At 46.8% G+C, this 23,734-nt stretch overlaps 1 protein-coding gene across 9 annotated transcripts in view; it reads right to left on the bottom strand.

Moving 5' to 3' along the window:
* The window catches only part of BRD4 (bromodomain containing 4), a 225,180-nt gene that overhangs the window by 134,412 nt on the left and 67,034 nt on the right, over positions 1–23,734 (bottom strand). For all 9 annotated transcript variants that reach the window (XM_077838392.1, XM_077838391.1, XM_077838398.1 and 6 more), the window contains one exon: positions 3,066–3,160. The gene's annotated coding sequence lies outside the window, so the exon portion shown is untranslated. The remainder of the gene's footprint in view (positions 1–3,065; positions 3,161–23,734) is intronic.

Below are 23,734 nucleotides of genomic sequence, written 5' to 3'. Positions count from 1 at the left end.
AAATGAGCCGAGAAGGGTAGCAACGGATCCAGGATTTGAGTTAATGCGTCCTCTGGACCGGGGGGTTGTCCCAACGACCCCAACCCCTGCTTGGCAGGGGGTTGAGACTGATGACGCTGATAATTTCTGCCCCTTCTTCTATTGAAGTCCTGCCTAGAACGCCCTTGATAAGGGTGCAGCATACGCTGGGGCTTAAAGTGCTTACACTCGGTGATGGGTGTATGCAGGTCCAAAGATTTTAAAGTGGCTCGAGAGTCTTTTAAACCTTGCAACTTCGAGTCAGTTTTTTCCAAAAATAAGGTGGAGCCCTCGAACGGGAGGCCCTGAATTGTCGTCTCAACCTCCCCCAGGAGGCCCGAGGCCTGAAGCCAGGAGTAACGACGCATAGCAATTGCCCAAGACATGGTACAGGTTGCTAAGTCCGCCGAGTCCAGCAAGGCGTGCAATGTGGATCTCACCACCGCCTTGACCTCATCTACCAGGGCCGAAAACTCTGTCTTGGAGTCTGACGGCACAAACTCCTTAAATTTTGACATTGCGTCCCAGGAATTAAAGTTATAGCAATTGAGGATCGTCTGCTGGTTAGCAATATGAAGCCGGAGTCCTTCGGTGGAAACCATCTTCTTGCCGAAGAGCTCCAGCTTGTTCGTGTCCTTTCCCAGGGGAGTGGGCCACTGCTGCCTTGCCCTGCCCATTAACACCCACCGCCGAGTCCAGTGGAGGGTGTGTGAACCCTTTTGACAGCACAAAATATTTTCTTTCGACCCCTTTCGCTGTGGGGGTTAGAAAGGCCGATGTCTGCCACAGGATCTTTGTGGTTTCTTGTATTGTTTAAACAAGGGGGAGTGTTACCCCCGATGGGAACTGTGGGGAATAAGATGTCCACTATAGGGTTTGACACCTCAGTGACCTCCTCCATCTGGAGTCCCAGATTCTGGGTCACCCTTCTGAGGAGCTCCTGGTGGGCTCTACTATCAGCTGGGTCAGGCACCGAGGATGTTCCCTGCTACTGCCTCATCAGGTGAAGATGAGGAGGCTCAGGCTGGTAAGGGACCTTCCTGTCTGGCTCCCTGGACTCCATGCACACCCAGTTGTCGGTATCCGTGCCAGTCTTGCTGCCGACCATGGTGCCGGTGCTTATGTCAGTACCTCAGAAGAGCTCTCTGGCCCTGGACTTTTCCTTTTAGAGGCAAAGTCCATCTGAGGCAACAGAGAGATTGCTGTGAAAAGGACCTCTGGGATTGGTGGTACGCCCACAGGGCCCAAAAGGGCCACTGCGCTGGCATCTTCCACTGTGCTGGCCATGGCACGAGTGGAAAGGATTGTCCCACTTCCGACCCCTGAGGATGCTGCTCTACTCAGTGCTGGCTCCTTCTAGATATATAGAACTCCATCTCTAACTCTGAGGAGTCAAGAGTGCAGAGACCATGGTGGAACAGTGCCTAACGTTGCCAGGCTGAGGGCAAGCAGGGTCGGTCGCATCATCAGTGGCTTGCCCCAGGATGGCACCAGAGGTCTTTGCGGTGCCGGAGGCTTTGGGACCGATGACCTCTCGCATTGGTTGGGAGAGTTGTGGCCCATTAGGGCTATGAGGTCCCTGGCTGCCTCAAAGGTCTTTGGCGTGGAGGGGAGATCTAAATCCTCCACTTCACCCTCTTCCACTGGCACCAGACTCGACGGACCCCTCTGAGGGCCCCGAGTCAAAGGTATCACCTCAGACACGGATGAGACAGAGTGGCTCAGCATGGTCGCGCTCCGCTAGCTGGCTCACACTCAGTTATTTGAGCGGGCGAGCACCCTGTCCTTCTTCCTGTGCTTTTTTTGAGGCACTGGCGACTGCAAGCAGTGCCAGGTCTTCGCACACGAGGAAGTCTTCGGTGCCGGGGAGTAATGATGCCAAGGGTCTTTGACCCCAGAGTCCTTCCTCGGTGCCGCAACCTCCCTGATTGAAGCCAGTGTGCTACGCATTGATGCCTAAGTACCCAGTGCCAGGACCATAGGCTCGACTCAGTCTGCGGCCCCAGGGCTGCCTCCATCAGCAACAGTTTTAGCCTGTGGTCCCTTTCCTTCTTAGTGCCAGGGCGGAATCTTGCACCTCTCAGTCTGGTGGGATTCCCCAGGCACTTTAAGCAGGACATGTGTGGGTCGCCCTTTGACATCAGCTTTTGGCAGACCCCATATAGCTTAAACCCCTGGGACTGAGACACGCCCTAGCCCCAGGCAGGGGAAGGGAACTGGGAAGAGAATCCCGGCTAACAAGGGGAGAGGGTTAAAACACGACACTACGAACTATTAATAACTACTGAAACTATTTATAGGTAGGAACTACAAGTACAATAGGGGATAGTTTGAAAATGAAAGAAAAGAGAAAGCTCCAACGACTGTCACTGTCGGTGAGAAGGAGAGGTGGTGGGTCGGCAGGGCCCCATACGCAGTGCCATGAAAGTGTGACTCCAGGGGGTGCCTAAGCTGACCAGATGGATACCAACAGGGGAAAAACCTTCCAGCGACTGTGCACACGGCGTGCACACATCAACATGAGCAAGCACTCGAAGAAGAACACAAGGTTATTGAGGCCATGTCCACGCTACAGGTGTTACAGTGGCACAACACCATTGCGCAGCCACAGCACCGCAGTGTATAGTGCGTCCCACATCAACAGAAGGGGTTTTTCCTATTGATGGAGGCAATCCACTTCCCCAAGCGACAATAGCTTGGTCAACAGAAGAATTCTTCCACTGGTTAATTTTTCACATTCCTGAGTACTGTAGGTATGTCGATTTAAAAGTCAAGTGTAGACCAGACCTTAGAGGATATGACAAGCTCAGATTTATACACACAACTGCATTAAAATAAGATTGCTATAGCTGGTTTAATTTCCCATCATCACACGAAAAAAAGTCTGCTGCGCCATAACCTCAAGGTTTGAGTCAAGACCCTCCATAAGGTCCTGCAGACATGCTGTATACCCTAAACACAACTGAAAAAAAATCCAGCCTAGAAGTCATGTCATCCTGAATATTATGGCCTGGCTCACAAGGTGTAAAATTTATGATGATAGTTACCTTGAAGCAGAGATGACCCTTATGTGTTCTGTTTTTCTTCACAGTTCTTACCCTCTCACCTTCATTTCTGCAGCTTTTATTATTGAAAGAAAGACCTGTAAGAATAAAAGGTGTATATTACATTAAGTCTAATAGTAAAGATACCAAGACAATTTAAGTTACTCCATCCCAGGACCTGTGCCATGTGCTTCAGAGGTATATTTAAAACTGTACTTAAAAAGACAATTATAAAATAAACCAGTTGGAATATAAATATTGTACTTATTTCAGCGTATAATATATAGAGCAGTATAAACGAGTCGTCGTATGTATGAAATTTTAGTTTGTACTGACTTTGCTAGTGCTTTTTATGTAGCCTGTTGCAGCCTAGGCAAATATCTAGATGAGTTGATGTATCCCCTGGAAGACCTCTGCCTCCTTCCAGGTGTACATGTACCCCTGGTTGAGAACCACTAATGTAGGTAATCCACTCCCCTAGGGGCAGTAGCTATGTTGACCGGAAGAGCCTTCCTGTTGCCATACCATTGTCTACACTGGGAGTTAGGTCGGTATAACTGTCACTCAGGGGAGTGGATTTTCCACATCCCTGAGCAATGTAGTTATACTGACGTAAGTTGCTACTGTAAACCAAGTCTCAAAGAGCTTAGCTTGTTTAGCCCAGCAAAACAAAGAAAAAGAGGGGATATGATTGTTGTCCTATGAGTACATTAAGCGGCTACCAGGGAGGGTAGATAGTTATTTAAGCTAAAGGACAATGCTGGCATAAGAACAAATGGATATGAATCTGGCCATGAAAAAATGTAGGATGGAAATTAGATGGTTTCAAACCATTAGTGAAGTTCTGTAACAGACCCCCAGTAGTTGTCTGTTCAAATAACTTAGTTTTGAGAGAGACTGACATATTTGAATGGGCTTGTATGATGGGGTTGATAGTGGTGATGGGGACAGGGCTTTGCAGCCCTTGGATCCCTTCTAGTTTGTCTTATATTCCTAAAATCTGATTCTTCTCTCCCCCCGCCCCATCATAATGTATTCTTGGTGTGTTTTGTCTCCTTCTGAAGCGTCAGAGATGGCCACAGCTGGATATGGGATGCAGGATGAAGTGGATTGGTGCTCTGAGATATAACTGAGAATTCTCACTGTCTCTCTCCCTCTCTCATATATATGCTTGGCTGCTAGTTTTTGCTTACATATTCAAGGTCTAACTGATCACTGTATGTGGGGTTGGAAAGGAATTTCCTCCCAGGTCAGATTGACAGTAACCTTGGGCTTTTTTGCTTTCCTCTGCAGCGTGGAGTGCAAGTCACTTGCTGAGATTGTGTATATATCACTTAATTTATTCCTTGCCCATGCAGGGGGCCTCACCAATAGGTGCACCCCAGTCCCTTTTATTCTCCGCCTGTGGCACACAGTAGTTAAGTTTCCTGAAGGTTGTAATACTTTGGTCTAATTTCAGTTGTTGCGCTTAATGTGTGGAAAGCTAGATGATGCTGGTGGCCCATTATATACAGGAAGTCAGACTAGATATGGTAGATGGTGTTCTGGCCTTAAATTCTGATTGTAAGTGAATTAACTCACTGATGTATGAAGATAATGTTGCACTGAGCTCTTAACGTATGCAAACACATTACAGCGCAGTGATCAAACAACAGTTTTGGTGTGTCCACACTAAAAAAGTTTTTACTATGGATAGATCTACATTACAAACTTTTATTGGTATAACTGTGTCGCTCAGGGGTGTGAAAAATCCACACCCTTGAGCAATGTAGTCATACCAACCTAGCCCCTCGTGGAGATATGTTGATGGGAGAGCTTCTCCAAAACACACAGCTACCAACTCTCAGGGAGGTGGATTAATTACGACGACAAGAGAAGCTCGCCTATTGGCATAGTAGCGTCTCCACTAAAGCGCTACAGAAGTGCAGCTGCAGTACTATATGTGTTGATGTTTATTATGTGTTAATTCACATGTTGTAAAATCCTAGTGTGGAAAAGGCCCTTTGTGTTTTTAACCCTTAACTGGTTGAAGAAAACAGTAGAGGGAGCACAGGGTTTATCTTGACCAGTTAACGCCTGTAAAAACTGCCTTGCCAAATTCATATTTTAAAATTGTTAGTTAACACATAGTAAAAACCACTTGGGGGGGGGGCTAGTGAAAACAAGGCTTTAGTTTATAACCGTATTGTGTCTTCCTGGCTTCACTGCTTCCCAACCCATCTTCTCTCTGCTCTACTTCAGTAAATGCCACTACCCGAAGAGCAGTAAGATGTAAGAACTTTGGGGGATAAAGGCAATGTGTTACTCCTAGGGGAATTCTATACCAATAAATTAAACATTGTGTGCACAATATTTTAAAATCCTGCAAATTTTATTGGTCAAAATAACACTATAGAATCATGCCAGTTTCAATTATGTTGGCAATTTATTTTAGAATACCTGTCAGCAAGTATATCTGTAACAATATAGGCGCACACAAAAATTCCCCCAGGAGTAGAGAGTTAAAGAAACCCCTATGACAACCTAGTCCCTATTTCTCTGCCCCCTCCCCATGAGCCCAGCCATGGCCCTCCTCCCCCCCCAATTCCCCACCCCACTCACATCCCTACCCCCCAGAGGCCAGCTACAGGCTCCCTCCAGCCCAGACACTCTGCCCCCACCCCCCCGCCCCACAGCCCAGGCACACTCAGACCCTCCCCCCCTAGACCCCAGGGATTCAGAGGGAGAAAGAGCCTGATGCTGGGTCCTGGGAAGCCACAAAGTTTCCTGCACACCGCAGCCTCCTTTCTTCAGGGCATGCTGGGAAGTGCAACTGCCGGGAACCCTCCAATTCCCACCCCCCCATCTTCTGTTTGCAAACTGGGCTCTGCCTGGTCCAGTGGCCCCACAGTGGCAGCCAACATCTCTGCAGCCCATTCTGTGTGAGGAAAAAGGAAATTCTGCACAAAACATTAATTTCTGCAAAATTCTGCATTGCGCAGTGGTGTAGAATTCCCTGAGTAATGTTCACTTTAAATAGATTAAGGCAATTAGTGCTGTTGGGTATTTAAGTAGAGAACACGGTGGTAGCAGAGGATATTCCAGAATACATCATTCTAAGTCTTCCTGTGGTTTCAGTACAAGACATTCTGAGTTACCATTGGCATAACACAGACCAGTGAGGAATTCAGAGAAGGAAAGCTAGTTATGAGGGAATATAAGAACGGCCATACTAGGTCAGATCAAAGGTCCATCTAGCCCACTATCCTGTATTCAGACAGTGTCCAATGCCAGGTGCCCCAGAGGGAATGAACAGAACAGGTACTCATCAAGTGATCCATCCCTTGTCACCCACTCCCAGCTTCTGGCATACAGAGACTAGGAACACCACCCTTGCCCATCCTGGTGAATAGCCATTGATGGACCTATCCTCCATGAATTTAGCTAGTTCTTTTTGAACCCTGTTATAGTCTTGGCCTTCACAACATCCTCTGGCAAGGAGTTCCACAGGTTGACTGTGTGTTGTGTGAAAAAATAAAGATGTATTTGTTTTAAACCTGCTGCCTATTAATTTCATTTGGTGACCCTTAGTTCCTGTGTTATGAGGAGTAAACACTTCCTTATTTACTTTCTCCTCACCAGTCATGATTTTACAGACTTCTATCATATCCCCCCTTTAGTCATCTCTTTTCTAAACTGAAAAGTCCTAGTCTAATTAATCTATCCTCATATGGCAGCCGTTCCATATCCCTAACCATTTCTGTTGCCCTTTTCTGAACCTTTTTCCATTTCCAATATATCTTTTTTGAGATGAAGTGACCATATCTGCACACAGTATTCAAGATGTGGGCATACCATTGATTTATACAGAGTCTTCTCTGTCCCTTTCTTAATGATTACCAACATTCTGTTCGCTTTTTTGACTGCCGCTGCACACTGAGTGGATGTTTTCAGAGAACTATCCACCTGACTCCAAGAGCTCTTTCTTGAGTGGTAACAGCTAATTTAGACCACATCATTTTTTATATGTATAGTTGGAATTATGTTTTCCAATGTGCATTACTTTGCATTTATCAACACTGAATTTTACCTGGTAGAGGAGAAACCATGGCACAGAGAAGAACGACCTGGGCACTGCCAATTTGTTTGCAGAAGGTGTATTGAGAGGGAGGGAACAGAGCTGCTGGATTTACTAGATTTTTTTGTAGAGCAGAACTCTGAACTTAGAATCATAGAATATCAAAGCAGGACCAACAACAACTAAATCAGGGGTTCTCAAAATGGGGGTCGGGACCCCACAGGGGGTCACGAGGCTATTACATGGGGGAGTTGTGAGCTGTCAGCCTCCACTTCAAGCCCTGCTTTGCCTCCAGCATTTATAATGGTATTAAAGTATTTTTAATTTATTAGGGATGGGTCGCACTCAGAGGCTTACTATATGAAAGGGGTCACCAGTATAAAAGTTTGAGAACCACTGAACTAAATCATCCCAGCCAAGGCTTTGTCAAGCCAGGCCTTAAAAACCCTCTAAGGATGGAGATTCCACCGCCTCCCTAGGGAACCCATTCCAGTGTTTCACCATGCTCGCGAAACAGTGTTTCCTAATATCCAACCTAGGCCACCCCCACTGCAATGTGAATCCACTGCTTCTTGTTTTGTCATCTACCAAAACTGAGAACAGCGTAGCTCCATCCTCTTTGTAACCCCCCCCCTTCAGGTAATTGAGGGCTGCTCACTCTTCTCTTCTGCAGACTAAATAACCCAAGTTCCCTCAGCATCTCCTTTTAAGTCATGTGACCCAGCCCCCTAACCATTTTCGTTGCCGTCTGCTGGACTCTCTCCAATTTCTCCACATCCCTTCAGTAGTGCAGGGACCAAAACTGGACACAATACTCCAGGTGTGGCCTCACCGGTGCCAAATAGAGGGGAATAATCACTTCCCTCGATCTGCTGGCAAGCTCCTCCTAATACAGCCCAATATGCCATTGGCCTTCTTGGCAACAAGGGCACACTGCTGACTCATATCCAGCTTCTCGTCCACTGTAATCCAGGTCCTTTTCTGCAGAACTCCTACTTAGACAGTCGGTCCCCAGCCTGTAGCGGTGCAGGGGATTCTCCCTTCCTAAGTGCAGAACTCTGCACTTGTGTTTGTTGAACCACATCAGATTTCTTTTGGCCCAAGCCTCCAATTTGTCTAGGTCACTCTGGACCCTATCCCTACCCTCCATCATATCTACCCCTCCCCCCAGCTTAGTGTCATCTGCAAATTTGCTGAGGGTGCAATTAATCCCATCATCCAGACCATTAATAAAGATATTGAACAAAACCGGCCCCAGGCCCAAACCCCCTGGGGCACTCAGTTTGATACCAGCTGCCAACTAGACATCGAGCCGTTGATCACTACATGTTGAACCTGACGATCTAGCCAGCTTTCTATCCACCTTAGACCATTCATCCATACTTTTTTTTAAACTTGCTGGCAAGAATACTGTGGGAGACTGTATCAAAAGCTTTGCTAAAGTCAAGATAGATCACATCCACTGCTTTCCCCATATCCACAGAGCCAGTTATCTCATTCTGGAAGGCAATCAGGTTGATGAGGCATAACTTGCCCTTCGTGAATGTTCTGATCAACTTCCTCTCCAAGTACTTCAAAACGGATTCCTTGAGGATCTGCTCCATGAGTTTGCCGGGGACTGAAGTGAGGCTGACAAGTCTGTAGTTCCCCAGGTTCTCTTTTTTCCCTTTTTTTAAATATGGGCATTATATTTGCCTTTTTCCAATCGTCCAGGACCTGCCCCGATAGCCACAAATTTTCCTTAGGAGGCAAAATTCTTTGCTCACCTTTAAGGAATCCTCACATGCCTGACAGGTTCCAGTCATTTATGTGAAATTGCCTTGTTCATTTGTCTTTACACTTAGATATGAGCTTCATAGATGAAGCTTCTGTGAAGGGATCAAGATGAATCCATTGCATACTGGGACCTGTAGTTGTATAAGCCAAATTTCCGTATTGAAGATGCAAATTAGTTGGTCCTTGAAAGTTTTGTAAATTGCCAATGGAGCCCTCAACTGAGCAGTCTGACTAATGCCAAGTAACTGGAAAAGAAACCTTTTTTTCCTCGGGGCACTAGTTGCCTATGAATGTTTGGCCAGTTATGTCTTTTTGCTTTGGGAAGAGGTTAAGATAATTAAGTTACTTTTTAGAATAGTGAAAGAGTCCAGGAAAAGGACACTTTGGCTTAGTTTAATCTAGTGAATACAGCTTCCCAGTTTTGACTGAAATGTGAATTAAAATCACATACCAGCATCTTTGGAACCTTCTTATCTCCATTTGTTCCTATTTAAAGATGGCCTGGTTCTAACTTCCAAGACTTTCTTCCTTTGAGAGTTCAGTTGCAAATGAAGGATGGACTTTTTAGAAGAGACAATCTGAAAGGATATTCATACTCCAATCCAGGAGTTGGATTGTGAAGTTCACCTTTCCATAATATATTGGAATGGAGCATGTAACTGCTGGTAGAAAGTAATTTTTGTTTTGGGAATCTCTGCTTCATCGGACAACTGAAAAGCACCATGAACGATGCTGCAGGTCCTGTTATGCTTTCCTCTGACATCTATTAAATAGCAATGTTTTTAATAATTTTTTTGTATGTCTTGGGACGGGGAAGTTGATATGCAAGTTGTAAACATAAGTAGGATGGCCAGTGACTCTAAAATGGGGTAGTAACTTCCCTCAATAAAATTGTCTTCCAGGATGTATTTTTCGTAAGAATGTCTTGTATACTGGCTGGCAAAAGTTCACCATAAAATTAAATTAAGGAGTCTGTCCAGGTCTGTGATATCCTTCATTGTTGACAGTTGTATGCAAGTGGCCTGCACAATTTCTTTTTTCCATCAGAGTTTCACAGTTGTCGATATCAATACCATTTCCAGCTGATGAAGGACATAGAATCATAGAATATCAGGGTTGGAAGGGACCTCAGGAGGTCATCTAGTCCAACCCCCTGCTCAAAGCAGGGCCAATCCCCAACTAAATCAGCCCATGACTTTACATATTTTAATTCCTAACTTGTGTTCATTCTCTTCATGAAATTACAAAGATAATAGACCGTGTGACAAATTGCCGGCACTACGATGATGGGTCCCGTGCTCTCTCTTCTTGTGGGGGGAGAGGTTCAGAAAGCTGTTTCTCACCCCTGATCTGGGGTATCAACTGTCCCACTAGTATCCCAGAGAAGGGGAGTGGAGAGGGAGGGACCTGGGCCCGCCCTCTACTCCAGGTCCCAGCCCAGGGGTCCTAGGGATAGCGGCAAACCACTTGAACTAGCGATTCCTTTCCCTGGGCTACTTCCCTCTCCGGCCCTTCAACTTGTGGAGCTTCCTTCCCTCTCTCTATTTAGGCCAGGTTTCTCCCAACCCCTTGTCTCTGTGGAGTCCCTCTGCTCTGCACAAGCCAGGTTTCCCTTTACCTAGGGTCTTGGTCTTCTGGCCCACCACAGCACTTCTCCAAACTGCTCTCCTCCAAACGGCTCTCTGCTCCAATACCAAACTACTCTGCTTCAACTCCTCCCCATGTCTGATTGAAGCGGGGGGGGGGGGGGGCGGCGAGGAATCAGGTGACTGGCTTCAGGTGCTCTAATTAATCTATAGCAACCTCTCTTCCCTCTACAGTGAAGAAGGCTCATCATCCTGGAACTTACATATCTCCCCTCTATCACTCTCCTGCTGCCCTCTGGCCATGCTGTATCACATATCCTGCCCCTGCTCAACACCATGGAGTTGGGCTACTTGGGACGAGAGGCAGTGCTGTTGTAACAGGCCACCAGCGTTGCCTTGTTGGGTTCCGGCCCTATGCTGTACCCGGAAATGGAAGGGTTGCAGGGATAGGAACCATCTAGTCACTCTCGCATTCTTCTCCTTGTTTCTGTGCATCCACTAGAGTGGGGCGTGGTCTGTCATGAGGGTAAACTGCCGCCCCAGTAGGTAGTAGCGGAGAGTCTCCATGGCCCATTTTACTGCCAGACATTCTTTTTCAACAACGGCGTATTTTTGTTCTCTAGGGAGGAGTTTCCGGCTGAGGTACAGGATCGGGTGTTCCTCCTCCCCTACCATCAGTGAAAGGATAGCTTCCTAGCCCTACCTCCGAGGCATCTGTTTGTAGGACGAATTCCTTCTCGAAGTCTGGAGCTATAAGTACTGGATGACAGCAAAGGGCTGTCCTTAAATCTGCAAAGCTCTTTCTGCCGCATCGGTCCACTTAACTATCTCGGGGCCCCGAGCTTTTATCAGGTCCATCAATAGCCCTGCTCTTATGGCAAAATGAGGGATGAACCTCCAATAATACCCTACTATCCCTAGAAATGCTCTGACCGGCTTTTTGCGGACCGGTTGAGGCCAACCCTGTATTGCCTCCACTTTGTTCCACTGGGGTTTCTCCAAATCTCTCCCTACTACATACCCAAGGTATCTGGCCTCAGCTAGCCCCACCACGCACTTGGGAGGGTTGGCAGTGAGGCACCCCTCTAGCACCACTTCTACTTTTCCGAGGTGCGTTTCCCAGTCAGGGCTATGGATGACTATGTCATCTAAATAGGCGGTGGCATACTTGGCATGGGGTCACAGCAATTGGTCCATAAGTCGCTGGAAAGTTGCAGGGGCCCCATGGAGTCTGAAAGAGAGGACAGTGTATTGGAACAGGCCATCAGGTGTAGAGAAGGCAGTCTTCTCCTTGGCATCCTTGACCAGGGGAATTTGCCAATATCCTTTGATCAGATCCAGGGTAGTTAGGTATCAGGCCTTGCCTAACTGATCAACTAGCTCGTCGATGCGTGGTATCAGATAGGCATCGAATTGAGATACTTCATTCAACTTCCAGAAGTCATTGCAAAACCTCGGGGTGCAGTCAGGCTTGGGGACTAGGACGATAGGGCTGGATCACTGGCTGTGGGATTCTTCAATAACCCCGAGTTCCAGCATCTTCTTCACTTCTGTCCTAATTTCTTCCCTTTTAGCTTCCAGTATTCGGTACGGTCTTATAGTCTCCCTTACTCGTGACGATATGATGTTGGACCAGTGTTGTATGGCCCGGCTGCGTACAGAATAAGTCTTGGTTCCGTTGGATCATATCAATGACCTCTGTTCGTTGTCCTGGGGTTAATTCAGGGAATATCCTCACCTGTCCCTGTGGGTCGTCTGTCTGGGGTGGAGCTCCCTGAATGATCAGGCACGTCTTTAGGTCACCCCAGGGCTTCATTAAATTGACATGGTAGATCTGCTCTGACCTTCGACGGTCTGGTTGTCTGACCTTATAGTCCACCTCCCCAATGGCTTCCACTATCTCATACGGCCCATGCCAGCTGGCCAGGAGTTTGCTTTCTGCTGTCAGCACTAGCACCATCACCCGTTCTCCCGGCTGAAATCTCCGTACTTTCGCCCGGCTGTTCTAATAAGTCCTTCTGCTTTTTCCAAATGTTCTCATACTATGAAGGTTACTCGAGCTATTCGCTCTCTCATCTGTGTCACGTGCTCAATGACATTCTTTCCTGGGTTGGGCTGTTCTTCCCAATCCTCCTTGGCAATATCTAATATTCCGCGTGGGTGGCGTCCGTATAGTAGCTCAAAGGGAGAGAAACCAATGAACGCCTAGGGGACTTCCCGTATTGCGAACATTAGATATGGTAGAAGAGTATCCCAGTCTTTTCGCCCTGTGCTACCACCTTCTGGATCATACTTTTAAGAGTACGGTTAAACCACTCGACCAGGCCATCTGTTTGTGGATGGTAGTCTGAGGTCCATAAGGCCTGGATGCGGAGCAGGGTACACAAGTCCTCCATTAATTTCAACATAAAGGGGGTCCCTTGGTCAGTCAGGATCTCCTTAGGGATGCCCACTCTCACAAAAACCTGGAGTAGTTCTTTTGCTATTGCCTTGGATGTGGGGTTCTTAAAGGAATGGCTTCTAGATACCGTGTGGAGTAGTCAAGGATGATCTGGAGGATGGTGTGGATTGCACTCTCAGCAAATTTGCGGATGATACTAAACTGGGAGGAGTGGTAGATACGCTGGAGGGGAGGGATAGGATACAGAAGGACCTAGACAAATTGGAGGATTGGGCCAAAAGAAATCTGATGAGGTTCAATAAGGATAAGTGCAGGGTCCTGCACTTAGGATGGAAGAATCCAATGCACCACTACAGACTAGGGACCGAATGGCTAGGCAGCAGTTCTGCGGAAAAGGACCTAGGGGTGACAGTGGACGAGAAGCTGGATATGAGTCAGCAGCGTGCCCTTGTTGCCAAGAAGGCCAATGGCATTTTGGGATGTATAAGTAGGGGCATAGCAAGCAGATCGAGGGACGTGATCGTTCCCCTCTATTCGACATTGGTGAGGCCTCATCTGGAGTACTGTGTCCAGTTTTGGGCCCCACACTACGAGAAGGATGTGGATAAATTGGAGAGAGTCCAGCGAAGGGCAACAAAAATGATTAGGGGTCTAGAACACATGACTTATGAGGAGAGGCTGAGGGAGCTGGGATTGTTTAGCCTGCAGAAGAGAAGAATGAGGGGGGATTTGATAGCTGCTTTCAACTACCTGAAATGGGGTTCCAAAGAGGATGGCTCTAGACTGTTCTCAATGGTAGCAGATGACAGAACGAGGAGTAATGGTCTCAAGTTGCAGTGGGGGAGGTTTAGACTGGATATTAGGAAAAACTTTTTCACTAAGAGGGTGGTGAAACACTGGAATGTGTTACCTAGGGAGGTGGTAGAATCTCCTTCCTTAGAGGTTTTTAAGGTCAGGCTTGACAAAGCCCTGGCTGGGATGATTTAACTGGGAATTGGTCCTGCTTTGAGCAGGGGGTTGGACTAGATGACCTTCAGGGGTCCCTTCCAACCCTGATATTCTATGATTCTATGATGACTAGTACATTTTGGTGGCCCCGTGCTGACCTTTCTATCAGGCCCACTATGTCCATGGCTATCCTCTCAAAAGGGACTTCAATAATAGACAAAGGTACTAATGGGACCCGCAAGTGAGGTCGGGGGCTATGCAATTGGCATTCTGGGCAGGAGGCACAATAGCGTTGGACCTCCGGGTGTATTCCTGGCCAGTAAAACCTTCTTTAGACACTGGATAGACTCCGGTCTACTCCTACATGTCCCCCAAATAGATGACTGTGAGCTAACTCTAGTACTGCCCTTGTGTCTCCCCGTGGGATTAAGAGCGGCTCTATTACTTCTTCCCCTCATATTTGCGCTATCTGGTACAACAGATCGTGTTTGAACACATATGGCCTTGAGCCTTTGGTCTTTCCCTCCACAAGTAAACCATTTACTTCCACTACCTCTTCCCTCACATTCGCATGTAACGGGTCATTGGCTTGATCTTGCACGAAATTCTCACGTGCGGTACCAATCTGACCTAATTCCAGGGGACCTGTTTCTACTCTGCCTCCTGGGTTGCCCCTACTTGGGCGAGGAACCGCCTCAGAGTCCTCACTCGCCTGAATTGTCTCCTGGCCTCCTGAACGGGTTCACCTACCAACAAGAGAGGCTTTCTGGTTCTCTGCTAGAATCCTAGTCCCTAATCCTTTATCTGCCCTCCGCTCCCACCTAGACTTTCAGGGCTTCCCAAGGGATGAAAACTCTGGGGCAAATCCGGAAAAAACTGGGGTGAGGCTATCTGTAGGTGCCTCCGTCTCAGCCCGGGGGTTGCTACCCTCCCCTGGCTCTACTGGGTGGAGTAAGCTCTCAAACCCTGGGAAGTCCCTACCAATTAAGACCAGGTAGGGGAGCCTGGTGACCACCCCTGCAGTCACCCTGGTAGTCTTCCCCTGGATCTCAATCTGTACTGGGATTGTGGGGTAGAAACTTACGGTGCCATGAACGCATGTTACCCCTGTGTTTTTGGCCTGGGTTAGTTGGTCTTGCCCCACCAACTTCCCCGAGACCAGCACAACACCACTCCCGGAATCCACTAATGCTATGGTCTCAATACCATTCATTTTTACCGACCTCATATACCCATGCGGGGTCACTGCGACCCCTACCAGGCCGATTAGGCCACATTGCTCCCCATGATCCCCCAGACTGCACTGCATAGGCTCTTCCCTGTTGGGGCATTGGGCTTCTACATGCCCTAATTCCCCACACTCGTAACACTGACCCCTTACCCTGGTTGCCGCCCTCTGCCTGGGGCTATTTGGCTGCCCCCCCGACCACTCGCTTCCCAAACCCCCAGGTCCCTTCTTGGCCTTGGGCCATTCCTCGGTGTCTTTCCTCCCAGTTATGGTTCTCCTGGAGTTCTCGACAGTCCGGGACCTTGGGTTTGGGACTGGCTTCCTGGTTTGCCGTGTCTCACCCTCTGGGGTCTGGAACAGTTCGCGGGCTGCCAGCTGTCTTTCCACGAGGGAGACCAACTCATCATAGGTGGAGGGGTCATTCTGGCCAATCCAAGCCCAGAGGCCTGGTGGTAGCCCCCTCATATACCGGTCCAGTACCAGGAGCTCCATCATTTTCTCAGAGCTGAGGGCCTCAGGGCACAGCCATTTCCAGGTCAGGTGGATCAGGTCAAACAACTGCGATCGGGGTGCCCTGTCCTCCGTATACCACAACTCATGGAACTTCTGGGCTCGCAACGCCGTCATTACTCCAGATCTGGCCAGGATCTCTGCCTTCAGCTGCGGATAATCTGCCAGTCTCTGCAGCCATATCGTAGTAGACCTGCTGGGCCTCCCCACACAGAAATGGGGCAAGAACACCAGACCACTGACCTTGGGGCCAGGCCTCCCGCAGGGCTGCTCTCTCAAAAGCCAGAGGTTAGAGACACCATCACTGCCCATCCTGGTTAATAGCGATTGATGGACCTACCCTCCCTGAACTTATCTAGTTATTTTTTGAACACTGTTATGGTCTTGGCCTTCACAACATCCTCTGGCAAGGAGCTCCACAGGTTGACTGTGTTGTGTGAAAAAAAATACTTCCTTTTGTTTTAAACCTGCTGCCTGTTAATTTCATTTGGTGACCCCCTAGTTCTTGTGTTATGAGGAGGAATAAATAACAATTCCTTATTTACTTTCTCCACACCAGTCATGATTTGTAGATTTCTATAGACCATAGGGGGAAGGGAGTGGAATCCAGGATTGCTCTCAAGAAATGATGAGGAAAGGGGGTTCATATATAGGAAAGTAGGAGAATCCTAAACAGAGATTGATGGTACTGAAGGGAGGTCTCCATCATTGTCCTACTTTCTCTAATGGGAGAGCTCCAACTGAAAAGGGAGGTAACAATACCAGGGATGTATAAGGGTCTGGAGACCAAGACACACACAGTACCTGCCAGCAATGGAGACTCTGGTTCAGCAGCCACCAGTAAGTCCTTCTGATGCCTCAAATCTTATGGCAACTGGGTGGATTTGTGACACTGGCGGACCAATACACTTGTCCTTGCAGGATGGTACCAATGATTTTGAGTGCTTCAAAGACAGTGCTGATGTAGACAGAAGCTGAGTCTCACATGGTACCAAAGAGCTTGATAAAGGTACTGGGAGAGCGGTTAAATCCTATGGTACCAACCTTCTCCATTTGCTCTGATCATCTCCACTAGACTTCTCAGATCCATGTTTACTCTTAGAGCTGCAGGACCTTCCCACCTCACTGGTACTAGAGGAGACCTTAACCTCTACAGTATCAAGCCTCAAGGATGAAATCCCTGAGGCTCTTGACCTGGTTGGAGAGCGAGGTCTTTTGGAGGTGGGTACCTTAAGAGGGGATTAGAGCTCCTCCTCTTAGGATCTTCAGAGTCAGTCTCTGACACTTTCCCATTTCTATGAAAGTGTTGCACCAAGGTTAAAGGGGCACTATAAACCCCTGCGGATTGAGGTACAAGGGGGCTCTCCTGACCTGGCTCCAAAGAGGCATGAAGGATCTCCATCATTAACAGTCACAGATCAACTTGCCAGTTCTTCTATGCCCTGTATTTGTGGGCTAAACAGAAGTTACACTTCTGTGGGACATGCAGCCCTCCCAGGCAGCGAACGCAATTAGAATGTCTGTTGCTGACTAGGATAGCCTCTCTACAAGTGAGGCAGTATTTAAATCCCAGTGAACTGGGCATGCCCCTCACAGGGAGGATTTTCTCAGAAGAAATAAAACTATCTTTCAATAATCAGTACCTAACTACTACTACTACCACCTAACAAACTACATAGAATGAACTCAGCAAGCAGCTGAGGCACACACAATGAGGACATGCTAAGCTCCATCTCAGGCTGAGGAGATTGAGAAGGAACTCAGGGTGGTTGGCCCGTGTAGCCTGATATCACCTCGGTGTGGTATCAAAGGATATCAGCAGCGCACATGTGGGCTAAACAGACACTCCTAAAGAAAATTTCTGATTATATGGGCAGCAAATGCACCTAAAGTGGAGCACCCATAGGGACACTACTCAAAGAATGGAGGCTTTCAGGGTGTCAATGCATATGGTACACGTATAGCCCTTCTGCTGAGGCTTGGTCAAAAAGGTTAAAATAAGAAGTTGAACAGGTGTTTTGTTTTGTTTTTTTTACTGATGGCTAAGCAGCACCGACATGAAAAGCTACACTTTTGGCTTGCTGGAGCAGAAAGCAGCATTACTGCTACCCTGAGGCAGGAATCAAAGACAGATAACAGCCTGTAAGAGGACTGAGCCAAAGTCACAAAAAGCTAAAAAGGAAGCCAATGGCTGCTAAGTGCCTGAACCTACTGACTCTCCCCAATGGTTGTTACCTGCCTGGATTACTACCTGCATTACTAAAAACTAAACCACAGAATATGATTTATTCTTTCAGCTACCTTTGGTTCCTCTATTGACCGTAAAAGCTACAACAGAGAAACATTTGAAAGAATATTAGAAAGTGCTAAGTTGCAAGAATTCCTCCCATTAAGAAGCTTATTTCATTGATTCTAATGTAATGATGTCAAATGTAAAATTGCAATTTAGAGTGAGGATAAATAGCAAGAGCAGATTCTCTCAAAATAGGATTAGTCAATTTTGAGTTTAACATTGTTAGCAACTAATAAGGGGGGCAAATTCAGTCCTAATGTTTTAAACCCTATGAATAAAATGTACATAAAAGTTAGGGCTTGAGCAGAAATATGGGATGAAAGGGTTGGCAAAGAATAGGCAAAAGCGTGTTCAGGTTGGAAAAAGTAAGCCTCAGTTTTTATTAAGAAAAATGTAAGACTACTCAAATTGTTTCCATGATTTTAAAATTCCAACTGTTTGTAAACAAAACCAAATATTTCACACCAAGAATCAGAAAGACAGACCAAAGTCTACACTAGAAAAAGTTTCAGTATAGTTGTACTGGCAAACTCTCTTCGCGTACACATAGCTTATATTTGTAAGAAGTGCTTTGCTTTCATTAGTATAGCTTTTCCCAGTACCCTGAGCAAAATAAGCTTTATGGCAAAAGCATTTTTAGGTCAGTATAACTGCATGTACACCAGGACTTACTAGTATAGAGTGTATGACCAGAACGGACCACCTCTTGTATAACACAGGCCATAGAACTTCTCTGAAATATTTCCTCTTTGAACTAATGTAGTTCTATTGGAAAACATCCAACCTTGATTTTAAAATTGCCAGTGCGGAGAATCCAGCACAATCCAAAGTAAATTCTTCCAATGATTAATTACCCTCACTGTTAAAAATCTGCACTTTATTTCCAGTCTTAATATGTCTAGCTTCAGCTTCCACATATTGGATCTTGTTATACCTTTGTCTGCTAGACTAATGAGTCACTATTAAATATTTGTTCCTCAGACTGTGATCATATCACCCCTTAACCTTTTCGTTAAGCAAACTAGGTTGAACTCTGAGTCTCTCACTATAAGGCATGTTTTCCAATCCTATGAATCATTCTCATGGCTCTTCTCTGAACACTCTCCAATTTATCAACATACTTCTTGAAGTGTAGCACCAAAACTGGATACAAGATTCCAGCAGCTGTCACACCAGTGCCAAATAAGATAGCGTAATCTCTATTCCTACTCGAGATTTCTGTTTATGCATCCAAAGATTGCTTTAGCCTTACTGGCCATAGCTTCAAACCGCAAGCTCATGTTCAGCAGATTACCACCATGACACACGAGTCCTTTTCAGAGTCATTTCTTTCCAGATTAGAATCTCCAGTCCCGTAAGCATGGCCTACATTTTCTGTTCCAAGATATGTACCTTTACATATGGTTGTACTAAAATGCATACGGTTTGCAAGATGTTGCCAAAAACTCACACTCCTGGCTATCATTACTAGATCAACAAAAGTTTCTTGTGAAGACCTTGCCTAAGACCACAATGAATAATAATGAAACAGACTTTGGCAGTCTTCATTATTTAACTGCAACAAATGTGAATGGTAAATAAAGCAGTATCCTGATTTTTTTAAAATTAGTAATTAACTAAAATAAAACTGTTTAGGTTTAATTCAGGGGTTCTCAAATTGGGGGTCACCAGCTGTCAACCTCCACCCCAACCCTGCTTTGCCTCCAACATTTATAATGGTGTTAAATATATTTTTAAAAAGTGTTTTTAATTTATATGGGGGGGGTCGCACTCAAAGGCTTGCTATGTGAAAGGGATCACCAGTACAAAAGTTTGAGAACCACTGGTTTAAGTGGAATATCCCTTGAAGTCAGAATCTAGTGTTACCTTAACAATTTATGTGGAAGATTTTATACGGGAACCCATTCTTTGGGCAACTGTAGGCTGCACTGGCAACTTCAATAGGAGCCCTGGGGTACACGGTGCTTACATAAAACGGGGCAGATTACAATGTTTATTAATTAATTATTATTATTAATAGGGAGACAAAACAGCTTTTAGTTCCCAGCATGTAATGCTCCATGTTTGTCCATGCCACAGGTCATCTGCTTTGATAACATGGTCCATCACAATAGGACCTGTAGACTCTGCAAGCTACTTCTTCATAAAGATTAAGGCACTAGGCCAAATTAGAGAATTGTGGATCACACTTGAGTCGCCAGTGGCTTCATTATGGCTGTCTAGTTTACATAGTAAAATAGTAATAGTAGTAATATAGTAAAACAGACAATGGAAATTTTAATAACTTCCTTCAGAGCCATCTAATGATCTGTATTATACTAATTATATTCTATTTTCCATAGACTACTCTGAGAACCAAACACCTGAAAAAAGTTCATTTGTCAAGGAAGTGTTTAATGGTGCTAGTATCCTATATAATGTTTTTAATGTAACTGGTTCTCTCTTACAGAACAGTTTGTGTTGTTCAATTGACTTTATGGAGCCTTCCACCGCCTGCCACATCACTACACAGAGAACAATTGTTCACTTCTCACTATATTCATCTACTCCAGCCTTTCCCTTATAATTTCCCATTCTTGCAACAGTTGCACCAACGGTAATCACAGCGAGTGTTAATGGCAGCCAATATTTTAACCACATCTAGACCATCTCAAAAGAGCACTAGAGGTTCTTTTAACTATGATGGCTGTCTTTCTAGAATTCCCATTGTTGCTCCTGCCGGTGGAGCTGCTCCAGAAGTAGCAACAGTCTGAGAAGCTATGGAGGAGAAAAAAAAAAGGGTAGACACTACTGTACAAGACAACGAATCAGGTGTAAAAACAAATGAGGAGTCCTTGTGGCACTTTAGAGACTAACACATTTATTTGGGCATAAGCTTTCTTGGGCTAAAACCTACTTCATCAGATGTATGGAGTGAAAAATACAATAAGCAGTGTGTGTATGTACACACACACACACACACACACACACACACACTACAATTCAATTAAGGCCTCTTCTAAGCACTTCCAAATTAACTGAATTGGCCTCGTTAGCACTGACCCTCCACTTGGTAAGGCAACTCCCATTTTTTCATGTGCTGTGATATATATATACACTGCTTACTGTATTTTTCACTCCATGCATCTGATGAAGTGGGTGTTAGCCCACGAAAGCTTATGCCCAAATAAATTTGTTAGGGCATGGCTACACTTGCAGATGTAGAGCGCTGAGAGTTAAACCTGCCTTCGTAGAGCGCAGTAGGGAAAGCGCTGCAGTCTGTCCAGCGCAGTGGCGTGGGTACATTTGCGGCACTTGCAGCGGCATTGGGAGCGGTGAATTATGGGCAGCTATCCCAGCATGTAAGTGACTGCAACATACTTTTCAAATGGGTGGGGTGGAGTGTAACAGGGAGTGTGTTGTGTATATGTGGGGGGGAGAGAGAGTGCGTTTTGGGGGGCTGAGAGCATGTCAGCATGCTGTCTTGTAAGTTCAGACAGCAGCACACCTCACACTAACTCTCGGAGCAGATAAGCAGCCGGCTGTCAAACAGAGCTTTCAAATGGCATATTCACATTCCTGCAGTGATTCAAAACAATGACAAGAGTGGCCACTTGACTTCAGGGGATTATGGGACGTTTCCAGAGGCTGATCAGAGCACAGTAATGCAACATCTCGTTCACACTGGTGCTGCGGCGCTCCAGTGGGTGCGCAGCAAACATTATTCCACTCACCGAGGTGGAGTACCAGCAGCGCTGTAGCCATGGAGTCAGAGCGCTCTACGTGCCTTGCCAGTGTGGACGGGGAGTGAGCTAGTGCGCCCAGGAAAATCCACTTTTACCACACTGGAAATCGCAAATGTAGCCAAGGCCTTAGTCTCGAAGGTGCCACAAGGACTCCTCGTTGTTTTTGTTGATACACACTAACACGGCTACCACTCTGAAACTAACCAGGTGTAAACTACACAGGAGATCATAATCCAAGCAGAAAAGTTAGCCAGACTACATATATTCCCCAACAAAGATGATATGATTTAACTATTTCCATACATGGAACTTCCCACCCAGACAGATTTATACAGCATAAGAGTCACCACTGAATTACTTGCAGGTCATGTAGATTAAATCACTCCTCTTTCTGTTTCATGAGCTCCTTTATTTTCATTCTCCCAGCAAGCCAATCCTGCCACTCCACAATGCACTACAACAAAGGAGCTCTGCATATTATCCTACACTATCATCTGACTCAAATATCACAAGGAGGCTAATTTGTTGCCCCAAGGAAACAAATCTCAGGAAAAACTTAACTGTAAAACAATGGAACAGACTGCCTTGGGATGTTCTGGAAGGTTTTCAAAAGGAGGCTGGAGAGTCATCTGTCTGGGATGGTTAAGACCCACCAAATCCTGCATCTTAGCAGGTGGTTATATTTTACTAGATGACCCTTGCGGTCCCTTCTAACCCTATGATTCTAAGGCCCTGTCTACACTGGCAAATTACTGCGCAGTAAAGCACTTTCTGTGGTGTAACTCCTGAGGTGTACACACTGCCATACCACTTAGTGCACAGAAACTCCTCAGGCCTTGGCTACACTTACGACTTACAGCGCAATAAAGCCGCCCAGAGCACTGTACCTCACTCCCCGTCCACACTGGCAAGGCACGTACAGTGCTGTATCTCCGCGGCTACAGCGCTGCTGGTACTCCACCTCCCTGAGAGGAATAAAGTTTGTTGCGTCACCACTGGTGCACTGCAGCACCAGTGTGGCTGCCCAATGCGCTTTAATTGGCCTCCAGAAGTATTCCTGAGTATCCCACAGTGCCTGTTCTAGCCACTCTGGTCATCAGTTGGAACTCTAGTGCCCTGGCCTCAGGTGACCAGCCATCAGACCTGCCCTTTAAATTCTCTGGGAATTTTGAAAAATCCCCTTCCTGTTTGCTCAGGCAGGTGTGGAGTGCTCTCAGTGAATCTTTTCAGGCGACCATGCCTCCACGCACCAGGCCAGCCCCAGTATGGAGCAATGGAGAGTTGTTGGACCTCAGTGTTTGGGGGGAGGAAGCTGTCCAGTCCCAGCTGCGCTCCAACCGTAGGAATTACAATACCTTTGGCAGATATCAAGGGGCATGAGGGAAAGGGACCATGACAGGGACGCACTGCAGTGCAGGGTTAAATTGAAGGAGCTGCGGAGTGCCTACCGCAAAGCCCGCAAGGCAAACGGCTGCTTGGGTGCTCCCCTCGCAACCTGCCAATTCTACAAAGAGCTGGACGCGATACTTGGGGGCAACCCCACCTCCATTCTGAGCACCACCATGGACACTTCAGAGTGGGGGGAGGAGGAGGAAAGCAGGAGTGAGGGCACTGGGACGCGGGGAGAGACCCCAGAATCCCTGAAGGCATACAGCCAGGAGCTCTTCTCGAGCCAGGAGGAAGGTAGCCAGTCGCAGTGGCTGGTAGTTGGTGGAGGACAAACAGAAGAGCAGGTTCCCGGTAAGCGGCTTTTTTTTTCGGTGCGGGCTCTTTGGGCGAGGAGGGTTAGGGCTGCATGCATGCATGCCTAGATGCAGAATAGCATACTGATGTGGTCTATCACATCACGGTAATTCTACTCGGTAATCTCTTCAAAAGTCTCATCCAGAAGCTGGGCAACGTGCTTGCGCAGGTTTATTGGGAGAGCCACCGTGGTCCTTGTCCCAATTAGGCTAACGTGTCTGTGCCACGAGGGGACCACTGCTGCACACAGGCAAGCTGCATATGGGCCAGAGTGGAAGCCGCATTGCAGCGGAAGACCCTCCCTTGCTTCCCAGGTCACCCTCAGCAGCGAGATATCTTCCAGGACGGACTCCTGTGGAAAATGTTGGGACGGTATTCAGTGTAGGTGCCCCCTGCAGCTGTTGG

The sequence above is a fragment of the Eretmochelys imbricata genome, chromosome 20 (genome assembly GCF_965152235.1).
Source record: "Eretmochelys imbricata isolate rEreImb1 chromosome 20, rEreImb1.hap1, whole genome shotgun sequence".
NCBI lineage: Eukaryota > Metazoa > Chordata > Testudines > Cheloniidae > Eretmochelys > Eretmochelys imbricata.
This window is presented reverse-complemented; position numbering and strand designations above follow the sequence as displayed.